At 42.0% G+C, this 18,264-nt stretch overlaps 1 protein-coding gene across 1 annotated transcript in view; it reads right to left on the bottom strand.

The window, feature by feature from the left end:
• RTKN2 (rhotekin 2) overlaps positions 1–18,264 on the bottom strand; it is a 153,164-nt gene that overhangs the window by 118,177 nt on the left and 16,723 nt on the right. The gene's annotated exons all lie outside the window — the stretch shown is intronic.

The following is an 18,264-nucleotide window of genomic DNA, read 5'->3' as shown; positions in this document are numbered from 1 at the left end:
ACATTGTAACCAGGGTGCTCTTCACAGAGCTCTGGAGTCAGTGAGAGAAATTGGTAGTATGCCTCAGATCGGCGTTCTTCCCTCAATGTATATGATGACCTAAGCAGTTGTGAGGGGCTCATTAGCAAGTTCCTCAGCTTGTATTTCCTGTCCTGAAAGTGACTTTCTACTTCCTGGGCCTTCTGTTAATCTCGGATTTCCCCAATCACCTTTTTCCATTCAGCAAAAGGAAGACCCCACTTGCATTGCCCCAAGCTATAAAAAGACATCTAGAACTGAAGGGACAATTGAGGTCACTGATGTTGATGTTGCTATAAGCAATGAGCCGGGAGCTTAATGCTCATGTTTATAAAAATGAGCCGCAGGTGTGGAGTGGAAGAGGCGCCCTGCTGCATTCTAGCTTAAGTAATATTTACTCACTGAGACCTAGATAATCAGAAGAGAAGGGATTTATCCGTTCAGTAAGATAGGGAAGTGTGTAAGATTTCAATTTGCATGAATATGTTGCAAAGAAATACATCAAGGCAAACAACTAAAAACCTCATGCATAAAGTATTTTACACTGGCATACATTTTGGGGGTGGGGTAAAGGGTATATTTTAGAAAGAAAGGAGCATGTAAAAATATTCAACCTAGAGATAAACTTTTTATTTTTAAATGAATGATGGTATCACCTCTTTCATTAACTATGCTTAATACAAACACAGCTAACAGCTGTAACAGGAATTATTGTCACTGTACCAGGAATTGTGTCCTTTGTTACTATGTAAGCGTGTGTTCATACATGGTTGATATCTAAAAAGTTAGTAAGGATAAAAGGGATTAAAAAATCCTTTATTAATATTTGCATAATTTGGGGGGACGAATACTGATTTCAATGCATCATAGCTTCCCACTACAGCTGGATGCATTTGTGGGTGACAGAAGGCACCCTTCTTCCGCCCTGCTCCCACCAGCATCTAGTTTCCAGGACACCTTAATCACCACATCTGGGTAACAGTTTCTTAAGCCACGTTGCTACAGTGAATCAGGCAAATGATAAATTCCTCTCTCCCTCATTTAGGTCTAGAAACAGTCTCCTTATAGACACACACCAGCTTTTCCTCCTTGGGAGCGCCTTGGCTATTTTTGGCCCTTTGCTCTATTATGTAAGATTTTTGACTCAACTCCTCAGTTGTGGAAGGAGCAAAAACAGATACCAACTGGAGAGCCAATGAAATGGCTTGAGGGGTTAGGGGACTTGTCCTCACATTCAATGGTCTGAGTTTGGCCCCAGGGACCTATATGATGGAAACAGAGAGCTGATACCCATAGGGTGTTCTCTGACCTCTGCTGAAGCATGCATGTCCCCATCACTCACACACACACACACACACACACACACACACACACACACACACACACACGGTAGCAAAGATCTATTTTGAGCAAAACAGAAAAAGTAGCATTTTTCGGATGGTAGAAACAAGGATTATGAAAAAATAATGGGCTGGGGAGTCCCCTCCCAGGTCAGCTCAAGGAAAACTCCTCTCCCGGTGGAGACCCCACTGAGTACTGAACTCATGAATGCTGGGCTCAGGGGCAGATGGCTTTTCTTGTTTTAGTTCATGGGTTTTGTGCCCAGAACACTTCCAGACAGGAAGCACACAGGTCCTCCTGATGTAGGAGCTAAGGCGTGTCACTCAAGATCCTGAATGTGAGCATCGGGTTCTCCTTCCATGGAACTGAGTTTGCTCCTGCAATTCGCAAATGCCTGTAACCCATAGGAGGTAGAACGGAGTGAGTATTCTGTGCCTGTCATATAATTAGCAACATTTAAAAATAATTCCAGTTTGTTCTGCTTCCCCAAAGGGTTGCCTGTTTAAAGGCAGATGTTCTGTGAGATTTTAGCTGATGATCTGTGGGCAGAAGAGGCTGAGAAAAAAGCTTTAAGAGCAAGGCGGGGGGTGGGGGATGTGGGGAAGTGGGGTGGGGTGGGGGAGGGGATGTGGGGGTGGGGTAGGGGGAGGGGGTGCATTAGCTACTGCTTGCAGTTGTCTTTGTCTTTGTCCCAGTGGCAGGCAAGTTTCCAGAATGTGAGTGGTGTGATGACCTGGGTTTCATAATTAGAACTTAAGAGTCATCTTGTGGGGCTTGTACCACAAAGCACATCCTTTGCTTTGCGCTTGTAGGTCTGAGGACTTTCGATGCAGCAGAGTCACCTGCCTTATGCCAAGGGATGCAAGTCCTGCCCTGGTTTCGTTTCTGCTTCTGTGATCAAATGCCTTGGGGGAAAAAGCAACTTATGGGAGAAAGGGTTCATTTTAACTCACATTTCCTGGATAGAGGGGATTATCATAAAGGAGTCAAGGCAGATAGATAATCGCATCGCATCCCTGGGGAAGAGCAAAGAGACGCAACATGACAAATGCTTACTGCTTAGCTTGCTTCTACTCTTAAATAATTTCAGGACCCCCAAACTAGGGAATGGAGTCTGACACTTTTAGGCAGAGCCCTTCCACGTCAGTAAAGTAACCAAGACAACCCCACCCCACCCCCAGATATGCCCACAGGGTGTCCTGATCTAGACAACACTCAGACTCCCTTCTCAGGTGACTCTTACCTCCTGTCAGCTTCACAGTTGAAACCAACAGTCAGAAGCATCAATCAGGAGAGGAAGGATTTCAGTGTAGCGTCAGCCCGGCCACCTAATACCCATTTGATGCTTCGCTTCACATCTCGGAACCCCAATTTACTAGCCTATAATGTAGAATTAAAAGTTTTCCTGTCTGCCCCGCCCCCCCAACCAGGACTTGCTTTGGGTGTCCTGTCTAGGGGAAGGTGTTTGAGAAATGCAAAGCACGTGCCACTACTTGCCCGGAGAGTTGGTGTACTTTCGTAATGCCAGCCTCAAGAAGAAAACACTAGAGAAGCTGCAGGAACTCAGGGTCTAATTGAGATAACTGAGGAATGAAGGGCTTGGAAAATTCAGCAGGGAGTGGAGATGCTGCCATCCAAAACATCTCAATGACCACACACGCCCTCTCTCCCAGCCCGGGGGCTTCAAAGATGCCAAAAAAGCTTTTGGAATTCTATTGTAAGTTAACAGTTTGTCCAGTAAAATAAATAAATAAATAAATAAAACCAAAGAAGATTTTTAGAAAACAAGGGTTTATTTCAGTGTTGAAAAGACTGGCTTTTAATGTTTTGTGACAGCAAAGTGAACACTGAGCTGGCTCACCTACCACCAAGTCTAAAATCTTGCTAAACCACATTTCAAGCTCCGTGTACCTCTTTAAGCCCCTGGGCCAGTGAGACCACTCCGTTAAGAAGAGCAAAGAAAAGTCTTGGAATGTGCCTTTCCTGGCATTTTCTGGCAAACATAAAGCCATACCATGCTTTTTTGTTTGGTTGTTTGTTTGGTTGGTTGGTTGGTTGGCTTTGGTGTTTTGTTTTTTGAGACAGGGTTTCTCTGTGTAGCCTTGGCTATCCTGGACTCCCTTTGTAGACCAGGCTGGGAGATCATCGAACTCACAATGATCCACCTGCTTTGGCCTCCATGAGTTCTGGGATTAAAGACGTGCGCCACCACACCTGGCTCATGCCATGACTTTTTTATAAGAGTTTGGGAGGCTGGTTAGGCTGCTCTCAGAATTTGGGAGGCTGCTTAGCCTGCTCTCAGAATTTGGGAGGCTGGTTAACCAGCTCTGCATCGGGTTACAAATTCTATAAAGCCATCAGTTCAGCTGTCAGTACGAGGGAACGTTGTTGGTTTTTGCTTTCCATTTGCTGTGATGTGAATGTCTGAACAGGTCAGGCAGGGCCCCATGGCGATGCCAGGAAGTGCTGTATTGGTGGGTACCGCTATAAAGACAACAGTATATGATGAATAATTACATGCCAGACCCCGTGCGCCTGCTCTTCTTTAAACACCTGGAATGGATTACCCATCTCCATCCTTTCTAATTCAGAGGTGTAAAAGATTCAAATTATTTTTTTTTGAGCTGTTTATGAACTTCACTGGCCCTTTGCATTCAAATTAGTTGGTAAGTAATTTCCTTTCAACTTACATAGGTAAGAGAAACAAACTTAAATGTAGAGCCGATATTTACTTTTACATTTTTTAAAAGTTGCACTTTATTTTTGAATAGCAGTACAGTTTACATATTAAACAACGCTATAATGGAATAATTAATGTAGTTTTAAACAGAAAGACAAAAAAAGAGAAAATTTCAGGTTACAAAGTCCCTCCCACCAAAACAAATCTCTCTTTCAAAGCGGGTCATTGAGACAGATGTACCCAGTGGCTAGTCTTGTCAACTCCTATTGTCCTGATGGTCAACGGAATTCAGAAGAAAGCCCAACTTTCAGAATCACTGCCTCAACGGAACCCGATTCTTTAGAACTGCAAACATGGTTCTTGCTTCTTCAGTACTCAGAGAGCTAGATCCACGCGCTCATTCACCACCACACGGGGTGGGGTGGGGTGGGGGTGCGAGTCGGGGGAACGGCACACGCTGAAAGTGGGAAAGGCTTGGCTTTATCTCCTCCTCCAGCTACAGTCTGAGCTCTAAATAAACTTCTCTCTGCACTTATGCCCCAGTTCGCCGTGGAAGTGATGTTCTAATACGTGATGAACACTTGCCTTTAGGCTGCTCTTTCCGAATTCCTTCTTACCGGTTTACTCCGCCCCAAGCATGATGGTTCCGTTTACTCAAGCTCTCTCTTGGTCACATACAGAAAGGCGACCGTTTGTTTCTAAAATATACATGAAAAGGACATCTCCAGTTGAAATAAATAACCCAAGATGAAAACAGCATCTAATATCAATATGGAACTTTTCGTCACCTGTGGTCCCGGTTCTGGCCCCGTGAAAGGGATGTTTCTGCAAGCTGGAGAACAGTGCTTTTTATTGCTTCACGTCCAACAATAGCTCAGCACTGGAGTTCCACTGGCTGTTGTGGAAACTGGCTAAGCTTCCCCAACCCCCAGCAATCTTTAAGGGCTTCTTCTTAACGTGGAAATGCATGATAATTGTACCCTTGCCTCACATTTGAAAGTGCTCAGCCAACGCATGCTTTTATAAAGCAAATAGTAAAATGTGTGTTATAAGAAAGGGATTGAGAAAGTTCCTCACTGCGGGGCTTTGTTCTCCAAAGGCCAGTATCTTTGTTGATGTGAGCTTGGCTGGTCTTTGTTTAAGAGGGTTCTTAGCTCAAGACAATTTTTGAAAGTGGTTCCCCCACACACACACTTAGTGTGTGTGTGCACATGTGTGCATATGCCTCTGTCTGTGTGGCCCACAAAGGGCATGCGGAGGTCAGAAAACAACATGTGTGAAACGGTTATTTCCTTCCATCACATAGGTCCTGGAGATCCACAGCGCATCCTAAGGCTTGGAGGAGGGCACCTTTACCTACCGAACTATCTCTCCGGCCACTAAGGCATGCCTCTTCCATGTAGTTGTACATATTTTGAAATACTCTGTATGGTAACCATCCACCTGGCTTCAAAATGTTGAACTAAAGCACACTTACTAAGTACTCTTAGTAAGCCACTGGGACACATTTTGTCCTAAAGATCTTTATAAAATGTGATACATTGGTGGCTTTGTTATCTGTTAGAAGTACTGATGTGACATTTCAGGACATGTGCTGATGTGGCCCCTGGATGTCAGCATCAACTGACAAGTACTGAATTGGTCAGTAGTGACTCACACAGCATCACCTCCTGAGGACCATTGTCCTGTGTTCTCTTAGCTAAAACGGCAATGTATGGAAGACTCCTACTGTACTTTCTCTTTCCATCCGTTGTTAGAGGTCAGACAGTTAAATGAGAAGGAAAGAGTGAGGGGGAAAAAAGATGCGTCTTGTATTCAATCTGCTGTATTAATAGTCTTTCTGCCTTTCATATCCGTCGGTTTATACGGCACTCTTTGGTCAGCTGGAGCCCAGTGGTCAGGATATTCACAGGAGATGCTGTATATGGCTAGGGTATAGCATAGGATCGCTCATCATAGGACAAATGTATTCACTCGGCCGCTGACACAATATTATTTTTTTTTCCCTTCCTGACAGGGGCAACAATTTTCAGAACCCAAGCAGAGCATTCACTTTTACGATAGATCTTGAACAATAGTCACATCTGTTTCTTCCAAAGCAGTCAGTCTCAGCACTGCTGAATTCATCTTCAGCTTTGAGTAGAAAAGGGGGCATTGTTAGGAGAATAACCAGACAGCCTTTCATCTGCTCAATCGCAAGTCTCTAATTTTTCAGATGTAAAGTATAATAAAAAAGCCTTTCAACTCCTACCTTCCCAGCCCCCAATTCCATTCTCCTATAAACTTTGTGAAATCCTACATGTTGAACTAAGTGATTTTCAGAGCCGCTATTTCTCCTTATGGCTATACTGCAGACTTCAAGCCGACAAGATTAATATCAAAAGGTTGCATTGTACAACATACAATGTCTGATACCAGAGTAATTTGTTTAAAAAATGAGGTAGCATGTCTGAATCTGTTGTTATGGGCATGATATTTATGCTTGTGTGAATAAAGTTATTCACTCCACAATGGTAACAAGATGGCTTTCATGTATTGTAAAGATAACTTATGTCAAGCACTTGGCTTCTCCATGTTAATAATTTATTACAAATATCTAGCAAGAAAAACCAGTAGACATTAATTAATGATCAATTAAGATAGATTATTTCTCCCAGCTCTCATTTGACTTCCTAATAACCAATTTGCTTTTTCCCCCCTAAAATGGGTCGATATGAAATGAATCTAAGTTGTTTCACACTTCCATTTTCTAATAAACTGAAACTCTTTAAAGAAATTAGTTATTCTCTTGCAAGTTGTTAATCCTTATGGATGCTATATATCATGTTTTTATTCCATAGAGTTTTACATGCTCATTTTCTCTTTAATTACTGCACACTAAGCCGATAATTCTGGGGCAATTTTATTAGTTCTAACACATTTTAAAAATGGACTTATTCTAAAATTAATATTTGAATTCATAATACAAACATCTCCTCATCATTGCACTCCTGGTTAGGGGAAAGTATTTCTCAAAATGTTTAACTAAAAGTATAAAATGGAGGACATTGATATCTTTAATTTCTTAACCATTTTGGCCCTAGGAATTTTTGTTTGTTTGTTTGTTTGTTTTGTTTTGTTTGACTCAATATTTGGCTCACAAACTCTCATTAATTTAAACTAGAATCTTGGAGATTAAGAATCTAATTCTTTGGTTGTCTTTTTTTTTTTCCTCAGCAAAGGATGCAAGAGAGTCATGCAGAGAACACATGTGAACAGGAGTTAGACCTTTGACCTCCAGCATATTGAAGGGATGCTGGGCCTGTCACGAAGGGCTAAGCTGCTTCTATGGTAGCTATTGGAAGGAAAGACATAGTTTTGCATTTGTATAATTTACCATTTCATCTGGCAACTGCTAGTTATAAGTGAATGCTAAAATGGAGGAGAAAAAAAGAGGCAAAAATAACAACAGAACAAAGATAAGGAGGATCATTATCCTGAAGACAAAATTCATTTTAAAAAATTTTTACCATGCAGTTACTTTCTTTCTTTTTGTTTTTTGTTTGTTTGTTTTTGAATCAGGGTTTATCTGTGTAGCCCTGGATGTCCTGGACTCACTCGGTAGATCAGGCTGGCCTCCAACTCACAGAGATCCACCTGCCTCTGCCTCTGCCTCCCGAGGGCTGGGATTAAAGATGTGTGCCACCATTCCCTGCTGCCATGAATTCTGAATGTATTTTCGGAATGTATATCTCATCATTTAATTTAATTGGGGTCAATTCTTCTTTTACTTATGCTACTGAAAACTTGTATTTTTCCCTAATGGTTTCAGTTCAGGAGCTTTTTTTCACTCACACTTTAGTTATTTCTCTTGGTCATGGTACAACAAGCCGGAAGCATGCCATCTTTTTGAATGTCTTCTTCACTCTTTCAGTATTCGCTCCACGGGGAAGAGGAATCCAGTGCTGGTGTGTTTGTTATCCCAGCCCTTGGGAGGTGGAAACTGGGGAGGGGGGGTGTCCAATAATTAAGGTTGTCCTTAGCTACGTAGCTAGTTTGAAGCCAGCGTGGACCACATGAGACCTCATATCAAACAAGACAGAACAAAAATAATGGGATTGAAATCTTGGGGCGTGGGAGGGGCTGGAGAGGGTGCTCAATGGTTAAGAGCATTGGCTGCTCTTTCAGAGGCCCTGGGTTTGGTTTCCAGCACCCACATAGTGGCTCACAACCAATTATAATTCCAGTTCCAGGGGATCCAGCATCCTCCTCTGGCTTCCATGGATACCATACATATGCGGCACACAGATATACACTCAGGTACACACACATGCACATAAGTAAACATTTAAGGAAAGAAAGCTTTTTCTTAGGTAATAACATTTCCCATAGCCATATGATATAAAGGATGAAACAGAGACATGGTACAGAGGACAACGAAAGACTCATATAATGCTGGCTTGGGATTTCCGTTTTGCAGTCATGGCGCTTAGCGCTCTGTGTGTTTTATCTTCCGCAGTCCTCGCCATACAAAGCAGGTAAGTACCCAGAAGGAAACGTGTTCAACTCACACAGCTACAGCTGGAACATCCTGACTGTAGCCCCAAACAGAGATCTGATTCCATAGCCGACCGTGGCATGTTTTCAAATGGAATAGAATGGGGTGGGATGGACCCCGCTCTCTTTTTGTCAACCAGCCTGTCTCATTATCTGCAAGCTCTGGTGTCTCCAGAATGCTAGCAAGTGACATTCAGTCAGTGGCGTCGCCATTTTGTAGCAAACAGGGCCTTTCCTGTCATCTATATCCAGCCACATTCTGAGCAGTCACTAGGGCGATCTCTGAGAACAAGGACATGGTCTCTGTGGATCCCTCTCCTGCTGAGTGGCCAAGGTCCCTTCATGGCTGTGCAGACACTTTTCCCCAAGACACAGGGGCATATTCACCCTACCACTACCCAATTCCAAATTGGCTTTCACATTTTTTTTTAAATGTTGTAGAGAAACATCCCACTCTTTTTTTTTTTAAACATCCCACTCTTCTTCTTTTTTTTTTTTTTAAACATCCCACTCTTGATACCAACTTCAGTGTCAGTCTGTACCCATGCTATAACAAAACCTCACAGAATTTAGAAGTCATACAAAGTTATCTTTTGGAGCTGGAGGCCTGGAGGTCCATGGCCAGTTGTAAGATCTGGTGTTTAGTGAGGATCTTTTTCTTACGGGCTATGCTTTCTCTGATTTCAGACGGTGAAAAGAGAAAGCCGCTCCTTTTTATTTATTTTATAAGGATGTTAATTCTATCTGTGAGGGTGGGTCTCTCATTATTTGATCACTTCCCCAAAGGCCTCACAGGAATACATTCCTCACGGTGACTGGCAGACAAGAGCTGGGGGGGAGGTGGCTGTCAACCTCCAGACTGCCAGAGGTTACACTGATTACAAATAATGGATACTAAATATTTATATACTGTGGTTGTAAACACAGTCATAAAACATTTGAAACACACATTTGTGCAGTGTTAGAAATTGTTAACAAAATGCAGATTTATTAAACTTAGAAAAGGCGTCTGCTATCTTCTTTTCAACTAAACACCTTGCAATGCTAGAATGCCCTTTCCTTGATTGCATTCAACAGTGATTGCAGAAGTTAACTTGACTCCTTAATCTTGGGATTTTTAAACTAATTTACACATATGGTAATAGGCAGGTAGTCCTCCAACCAGGATTTGTTTGTTTTAATTTATAATGCTTCGAGGAGGTCTCTGCCTCCTAAGAGCTAGGATTACATTGATAGGCAACCATGCCTGCCTTCGAGTTAGCTTTTTAAATAACAATACCAAAAAACACTTGGAAAATATTTAAGAAGTCAAATTTAAGTGAAATACTTGTAGACCCCAGAGCTTTGGTTCTGTCCCCTCAGTAGAAGAAGATGATGACTTGTTGTAAATTGGCCAATAGACCCATCCAGTTGAGATGAAAATGACGGCATTGCAGTGTCCTCTGCATAATTAACTTAGTAATGAATGACTTAAATCACCACCACCCCCCTTTTTTTTAAAGTTAAGCTGTTAATGTAGCAACATAGCCTAAGACTATTAGAAAGGCATGCTGAAGTATTTTGTAGGCTGTTATTGTGACAACTGTGATGATCTAAAGAGAATGAGATCTCATACCTGCCACGTGATTTCAACACTGTCCACTCATAGGCAATCTTCTTTTATCTGAGTCACTCCCCCGCCCCCTCCAGCCCTCGCATTAGTCTAGTCCAAACATTATCTCTTTGCTCGTGAAGTGCTTCAGTCATCTCTGATAGACTTTTTTTTTTTAAAGGACCTAAGCTCAATCCCATGACTCTAATGATGCCTTATTATCATGAAGTATCTGGCAAGTGAGTTCACAGTTCTCACATCACGTCATTTGATTCTTCGTGTGAGTCAGGGTCAAAATGAGCTCATGTATTTTGATGGGATTTTTGTCTTTTTACGGGCAAAAAAAAAAGGGGGGGGGACAGGTCATTTGATCTGTGGTATGGCTCACATTCTAGACTTTTTTGATTATGCCTTCAAGCCATCTTTACTCTGAATTTCTTCAAGATTGATATTTGAATTACAAGTAATAGTCTTCACTTAGAGTGTTTGTAGGTGAGTGTTGCAAGTGGAATCCGACTTACAGAGCCCCCACCATGCCCACCATATACTGAACATATGAAATATATACAGTAAAGTGATAAAGTGAAGGGGAGAAAGGAAGGGAAGAGAAGCTACTAAGGAGGACTAAAGATGATCAAAGAAGGTTTCTCTTGGGTGGTTCCCATGGTGAAGGGTTCAGAACACCAGTCAGATGTCAGTTCATCTGAACCCTGACACCTATTCAAGATGCAACACTTTCCTTTGAATGCCTTTTGTTTAATAAATGTTGATTTATTTATTTATTTATTTATTATCTTTCAAGACAGAGTTTCTCTGTGTAGCCCTGGCTGTCCTGGATGCTTTGTAGACCAGGCTGGCATCGAACTCACAGCGATCCGCCTGCCTCTGCCTCCCGCGTGCTGGTGATTTATTTTTTTAATCATAACTTTTTAGCCATGCTATCGAAGTACTTCTGTCAAACAATGTACATTATTTAAAACTTACGCTATTCTAAAACACTATCCTGATGTTTATATAAAACTTGGAATACATCTATCTATCTTGATAGACAAGACCTTAGCAGGTGTGTTAAATCCACGAGCCATCCCCCTCCAGGCCCAATGGGTGACATATTAGATTTCATCTTGCAAAATAGCTTCCACTGTAGACATTGCGCTGGGTAGTTCTTTTTGTCAACTGGACACAAAGTTAGGTCATCTAAGAAGAGGAGCCTTCAACTGAGAAAATGCCTCCATTAGAATAGCCTAGAGATAAGTCTGTCGGCCACTTTCTTGATTAATGATTGGTGTGGGAGGGGCCTAGACAACTGTGGGTCATGCTAGTCCTGGGAAGGTGGTCCTGGCTGGTATGAGAAAGTAGATTGTGCTAACTTCAGGGAGCAAGCAATAAGCAGCATTCTTCCATGGGTTCCACTTCAGTTCCTGTCTCTATGTTCCTGTTCTGACTTTCTCTCACAATGGACGGTAGACTGTAAGATGAAACAAACCCTTTCCCCCTAGTTGCTCTTCGTGGAGTTTTATCACAGGAGAAGAAAACTAACTAAGACAGAATTAAAGAGGAATCTGATCTTTCTGTCTCAACTTTTCTACTACTTTAAAAATGCCATCAACAGCTACGGGAGAATTCTTGTGTCTACGAAACTCCAAACTTGAGCTTGAGAGAAAAGTTAATATTTGTTGGGTAAACACTGGAAGATTCCAGTTCGGAGGTTTAGCATTTTTAGTGTCGTGTATTTCTCACTAGAGTCAAGAAATTACACCCGAGTAGAGAAGCCACTTAGCATGCTTCAGTTACTCTTTCAGGAATTAAAGTGGAAAAATAAAAGAAAATGAGCTTTAAAAAAAATATTTGACATAGTGTAGATTTGGTGTTCCTGCTTGTTTCCAAGTTTGGCAGTGAGGGACTAAGAAAAGATCAATGTCAGAAATATTAACTGTGACACACTAATTTGAAACTGTGACGGACGACCAGAGGAATGGAATGCCCGATTTATTTGAGTGAGCAAAAGACCGAGTCGGAGGACTAATGGGATCTGACGTAGAAAACCATGAGAGGGCACAAAGCTCATTTAAAATGTGTTTGTTGTGTTTCCTTTTATTAGGAAATTTCAACTCTTTGTAGTTGAAGCCAAGCCATTATTTTGGAAAACAGACTGTTCTTCGTTTTATTGAACTAACTGGCTAGTCAGCAGTGTTGTCAGTACAATAGGAAACTTGAAAGAGGAAGGGAAGAAACCGCTGCAGCTTACCACACAGTGCAACAGATAGAGCACCTTGTTTTCCACTCTGTGAAAAAGGGACCTTTCCTCTGATCTGGATTCCACAACTGTGAGGGAGTTCTGTTAAGAGTTGACCACTAAAGGAGAGAGGCAGGGGCTGGGGGAGGGAAGGAGGCTCAGAGGAGATGAGGGAGGGAGCTATAATTGTGATGTACAGTGAAAAAATTAAAAAATTAAAAAAAAAAAAGAGTTGACCACTACACTGAGGCAATGGCTCGGCAGATAAAGTGCTTGTCTTGTAAGCATAGATCCCTGAGTTCAAACTTTGGAAACACTTATGTTCCTAACACTGGAAAGACGGAGACAGGAGGATCCCTACAACTCACTGGCCAGCCAGCCTAGCCTACGAGGTGAGCTCTGAGCCAGTGAGAGACTGGACAGTTCTTATGGGGCAACGCTTGAGTTTGGCCTGTGGCCTCTACACACATGTGCACAGAGTGCATGTGTACCTGTGTACACATGGACACACATGCGCACACGCACACACACACACTCAGAGCATATGATTTGATTGTCATACCATTGGTGTTGCTATAGCTACTGATGAACTTGAGCTGTACTTGGAAGTTTAGGCCCCTTCCTGGGAGCCACCATTTGTTACACCAATCTCTGATGACTCACTGCCATTACTTACCATCTTACACCATGCCACTGTTGCCACCCCCTTGCAACACAAGAAGCAGAGAGCTCTCTTCAGCTCAATGGAAATTGCCCATCAACTTCTGTAACAACAACAACAACAAAGCAGCTACACAAACAAACATCCATCACTTGTCTTGGAGATGTGGCCCATCATTTTTTATGCTCTGAGAGTCAAGAAAAGAAGATAATGAAGAGAGACACTCCATGGACAAGTTTAGCGATCCGGAATCCCAAATAAACACATTCCACAGTAGGCAATGCATAGGTATGGGTCAAAAGGTACCAAAAGTAGTAGTGTGACAACTCATCCCGGCCTCCCTCCCTCCCCTGAGAAAATCGATTTGTCCTTTCATAAGTATGTTTAGTGTGACTAACTGCATAGACATTTCCTTTCACCACCACCTATCTGTACCTCCCCCACCCCCATCTTGCTGTTTCATATGCCACCAGTGACTCCTGAGTGCTGTCGTAATTTGCTTAGTGGTCTCTTATTTGCAAGCTCTTCAGTTTGGTTAGACGTTTGACAAAGGTGCTAGGGGAATTGACTGGTGAAAGTGCTGTCTTCTTCTCCCAAGCAATGGGTCATCCACAGACAAAGCCAAGGCCCAAGGCTGGCGAGAGCCTCAAGGGAGCATGCAGTCAAAACAAAACATAAAACACCTAATGGAAGTGTCTAACTTAAAGAAGTAAGTTAAAATCGAATGCCTAATTTTCTCTTAAATGTGAAAACAGCACTATAAAACTTTAGGCTAAAATGAGGTGAAAATTGTCATAACTTCCATTTAGGTTAGATATATAGGCTTTACACTAAAGGCTTAATCCATAAAGAAAAAAACCCCCATAATTTATACTTTACCAGATTTTAAAAACTGTTCTATGAAAAATACTTAACAAGATGAAAATAGGAGTTATGGGATAAAATAGAACATCTTCAAATCACATGTCTTATAAAAACACTCATACCCTATGTATAGAAAAACCCTCTTAAAACTCAATGGTAAGGGCTGGTGTAATAACTCAGAGCTCAGAGGGTGAAGGCACTCGTCATCAAGGCTAACAAGCTAGGGTTCAATCCTTGAGCCCCACATGGCAGAGAGAGAGAAAATGGACTTCTCTGACATGTGCATGCATGCGTGCACACACACACACACACACACACACACACACACACACACACACCACATACACACACAATGACAATAAATTCCCCCAGCTAAAAAGCAGACAAAAGACTTGAATGATCACTTTACTCAAGAGAACATACTTTGTAAAATGTGCTCATGCTAAGAGTGTCAACATCATCTGTCAATAGAAATGCTAACCCAAGCTCCCATGAGATACCACTTCAAAACTATTAGGTTCAAAACACCAAAAGCAAGCCTCTCTATTCCCAGCCCCCACCCAACTTTGCTGACAAAATTTAGCATGGTGTACAACACAGCATAACTGCTCTGGAGACCTGTACCAAACTCTTCCAAAACAAAACATTCACTTACTATCTGGCCTATGCATTCAAATAAAATGAAAACTTATTCTCTCACACACACCCAAACTAATGTTCATAGCTGTTGCAATAGCAAAAAATCAGACAAACAGGGGCTGGAGAGATGGCTCAGCGTTTGGGAGCACTGACGGTTCTTCTGGAGGACCTAGGTTCAATTCCCAACACCCACATGGCCACTCACAACTGTCTGTAACTCCAAAAAAAAAAAAAAAAAAAAAAAAACCCTGACACCCACAAAAAAAAAAAAAACCAGACAAACAAACAAAACCAAAACCAAAACCTTCTGGAAACAACTTAAATGGTGAGTGCGTAAATGTGTAAATAAAAGTAGTACCACCATCCAACAGAGCATGGTGCTTGTCAGAGGCACATGTCAGGAGCATGACACCAAGTGAAAGAAATACATTTCAAAGGGCTACATGCTATGCGCTTCCATTTATGATGACTTTATCAAAAAGGAAAAGGCTTTTGCTATAGGGTCATTTTGGTGCTTGCCCAAGGACACTCCCACAGAGGCACAGTATGGGCAAGCACTGGCATTGCAGGAATTATACATATCCCAATTTCCTCTCCTAGTACCAAGATGTATTATAAGCCTGTAGCACTGAAATGATATGGTCTTGTGACAATAATAATAATAATAATAATAATAATAATAATAATAATAATAATAAATAAGACCACTGAAATAGACCAAAGCATGGAAATAGGTCTTATGTAGAAAATGGCATGGAAAATCAATGGTAGAAAGATAGCCATGTCATTAAATGTTACAGGGACAGCTTGAGTGTACGTATGAAAGAAATATCTTCATGTTCTGCTCTCAAGCAAAGCTTTCAGAAACTACTTCTACATGTAGACATATTCAGAACCTCGGGGAGAGTGTCTTAGTTGGGGTTTATTGCTGTGAAGGGACACCAGGACCACGGCAACTCTTACAAAGGAAAGCATTTAATTGGGACTTGCTTACATCTTCAGGGGTTTAGTCCACTATCAGCATAGTGGGAAGCATGACAGTTTGGCTTGTGTGAGAGAATCTCTAAGCAGTTTTTACATATTATATGGGCTTGGGAGGCCGAATGATTCTCCTCAGTTGCAGGGACTTCCTGATGCTGTTCTGAGTTGATTACTCTCCAACCAAGCCTAAGGAGCTGCCTGCAGAATGAAATCTTTCACTTCTCCTTAAAGTACCATGTTATTTCACCTACCCTTAAACATACTGTGTCCACATTTCAGAGAGCACATGACACAGAATGAGAAAGAGACTCAGAATACAAGGTACAAATCTTTAAAATGAATCAGTTTAGCTTTATAAAAATTTGATATGAGGAGAGCAGTGCTGGGATTGAACTCAGAATTTTGTACATACTAAGTGTGTATTTTTATCAATGAAACATTCTCTCCTCAGTTGGACATCAGTAGCTCTTTGTTAGGGAGTGTAAAAAAGAAAAAAAAAAAAAAAGCTCCATCATAGATTGATTTGTAAATGGTTGAGGATGAGGCTCAGTTGCAGACTGCCTGCTGAGCATTTGCAAGACCCTGGGTTCAGTCTCTTGCACAGACACACAAGATTAATCACTAAAGAACAAGGACAGAGAATCTGCCTAGTTTGACATACAAAGCACAAGGCCATTAGCAATAGACAGTCTTGATGTACCATACCAGAAAACATTTCAGGTTTGGCTCACTTTATGCTAAGGTTTATTCAAGACAGTCTTACTTGCTTGCTTGCTGCCCCTGAATAATTACTAGTGTGCATTTATTCACTCTTGAAAATACCTTTGTTTAGATGATAAATTATCATATTATATTTCTTAAAGGTGTCACTCCATGCACATTTAGATCTTCCTCATCTGAACACTTTAAAAATTATATTTGTTGAGACTTTAATAGACTTATACAATGACATATGATCATATCTACTCTTTACTTCTCCCTTCCAACTCTTACAGATCTCCTCTCCAACATGCCCCTCATGTCTTTGTTGGTCATCATTGTCTTCCTCCTCCTCCTCCCCCTCCTCCTCCTCTTCCTCTTCTTTTTTTCTTCTTAAAGGTAGCCCACTAAGTCCAGTTAGTGCCACCCATTTGTACATACATGTGCCATCATTCTCTGAAGCATGGGCCACCTATGAGTGACCACACCCACAATAAAACCCAACTTTCCTTCATTCAGCACCTATCAACTGAACAATGGCCAATAGTTCCTCAGTTAAGGGCGGGGCCTTGTAAGCTCCTCACCCGCCTCTGTGCTGGGATTTTTTGACTGACTGCTCTTGTGCTGGTCTTGAGCTAGTACCCACAGCTGCTGTGCTGAGCTCATGACTATAACAGCCATGTCGTGTCCAGATTGGCAGACAGCATGTCACAGCACTTCTTCCCATCCTCTGGCTCTTATAGTTTTTGTGTTTCCTTTTCCCTCTTGTTTTCTGAGGCTTGGTGGGGGCTAAAGGGAGCCTCGTTTAAGGCTGAGGACTCACAGGCACTTGCTTTCAGTGCTTTGACTGGTTATGAGTCTCTGCGCTGACTGCTGCCCACTGCAAAAGAATCTTCTCTGGCCAAGGGTGAGAGTAGCCCAGGTCTATGAGCATAAACATTAATGCTAAGCATCTTCTTACTTAAAGATTGGTTAGGATAGTTTCCTTCCTAGGAATTATAGGGGAAGTGTTCTGGAACTGGTAGGTGGCACATAGGCCCCTTATAGCCACTGAAGACTTTGGTACAAGAGGAACATTAAGTATGAGGCAGCAATTCTCAGCCTGTGGGTTGTGACCCCTTTGGGGGCTGAATTGCCCCTTCACAGGGGTTGCCTATCAGATGCTTACATTATGATTCATAAGAGTAGCAAAATTACAGTTATGAAATAGCAATGAAAATAGTTTTATGAGCCTGTAAATGCCAGCACTCTAGGAGGCAGAGGCAGGCAGATATCTGTGAGTTTGAGGCCATCTTGGTCTACAAAGTGAGTTGAGGACAGCCAAGGCTACACAGAGAGAAACCCTGTCTCAAAAAACCAATCCCCCCAAATAGTTTTATGGTTGAGGGTCACCACAACCTGAGGAACTGTATGAAAGGGGGTCATGGCATTAGGAAGGCCAGGCACCACTGGTCTAAGGAAATGTACTTTCCTTAACTCATGCCAGTATGAACTTGATGTGGGTGGTACTAGGACCGAAGGGCTCGTAAGCTACTTTTGAAAATGCATTCACTAGAAGAAGTTAAATATTCTTACAGCAAATATTATCTGATTTTTTTTATGCTTCTGAGATCTACAGAAATAAAACTCTTGGTATTTCACCAGGAATATGAACACAGGCAGCAATACAGTGACATTGCCTAGAGAACAAACCAACAATCCCAGTCTGAGATTGGTTCCTAGAGCTGGATTTCCCCTTGTCTTCCAATCCATTACATGTTTTGTAGACTACTTTGTTCAGGAGATTGTAAGGGGTGATGGTGGTGGTGGTGGTGGTGGTGGTGGTAGTGGTGGTCTGATGTGCCATTTAGAAATAAGTAGTTTCTTATTCTCTGCACCTCAGTGTCTGTGTCAGTTGCCATCTGCTTCAGAAATAGGGCCAGGAGGTGCCTTAACCTATGGGATACTGATAAGTCAGTAGAAGTTGGTTTAGTTCTGTGTCCATTTATCAGGGGGGAATGCTGGGTTCTCCCCTAGGG

This window comes from Acomys minous, assembly GCF_964271855.1.
Source record: "Acomys minous genome assembly, chromosome: 13".
In the NCBI taxonomy this organism is placed as follows: domain Eukaryota; kingdom Metazoa; phylum Chordata; class Mammalia; order Rodentia; family Muridae; genus Acomys; species Acomys minous.
This window is presented reverse-complemented; position numbering and strand designations above follow the sequence as displayed.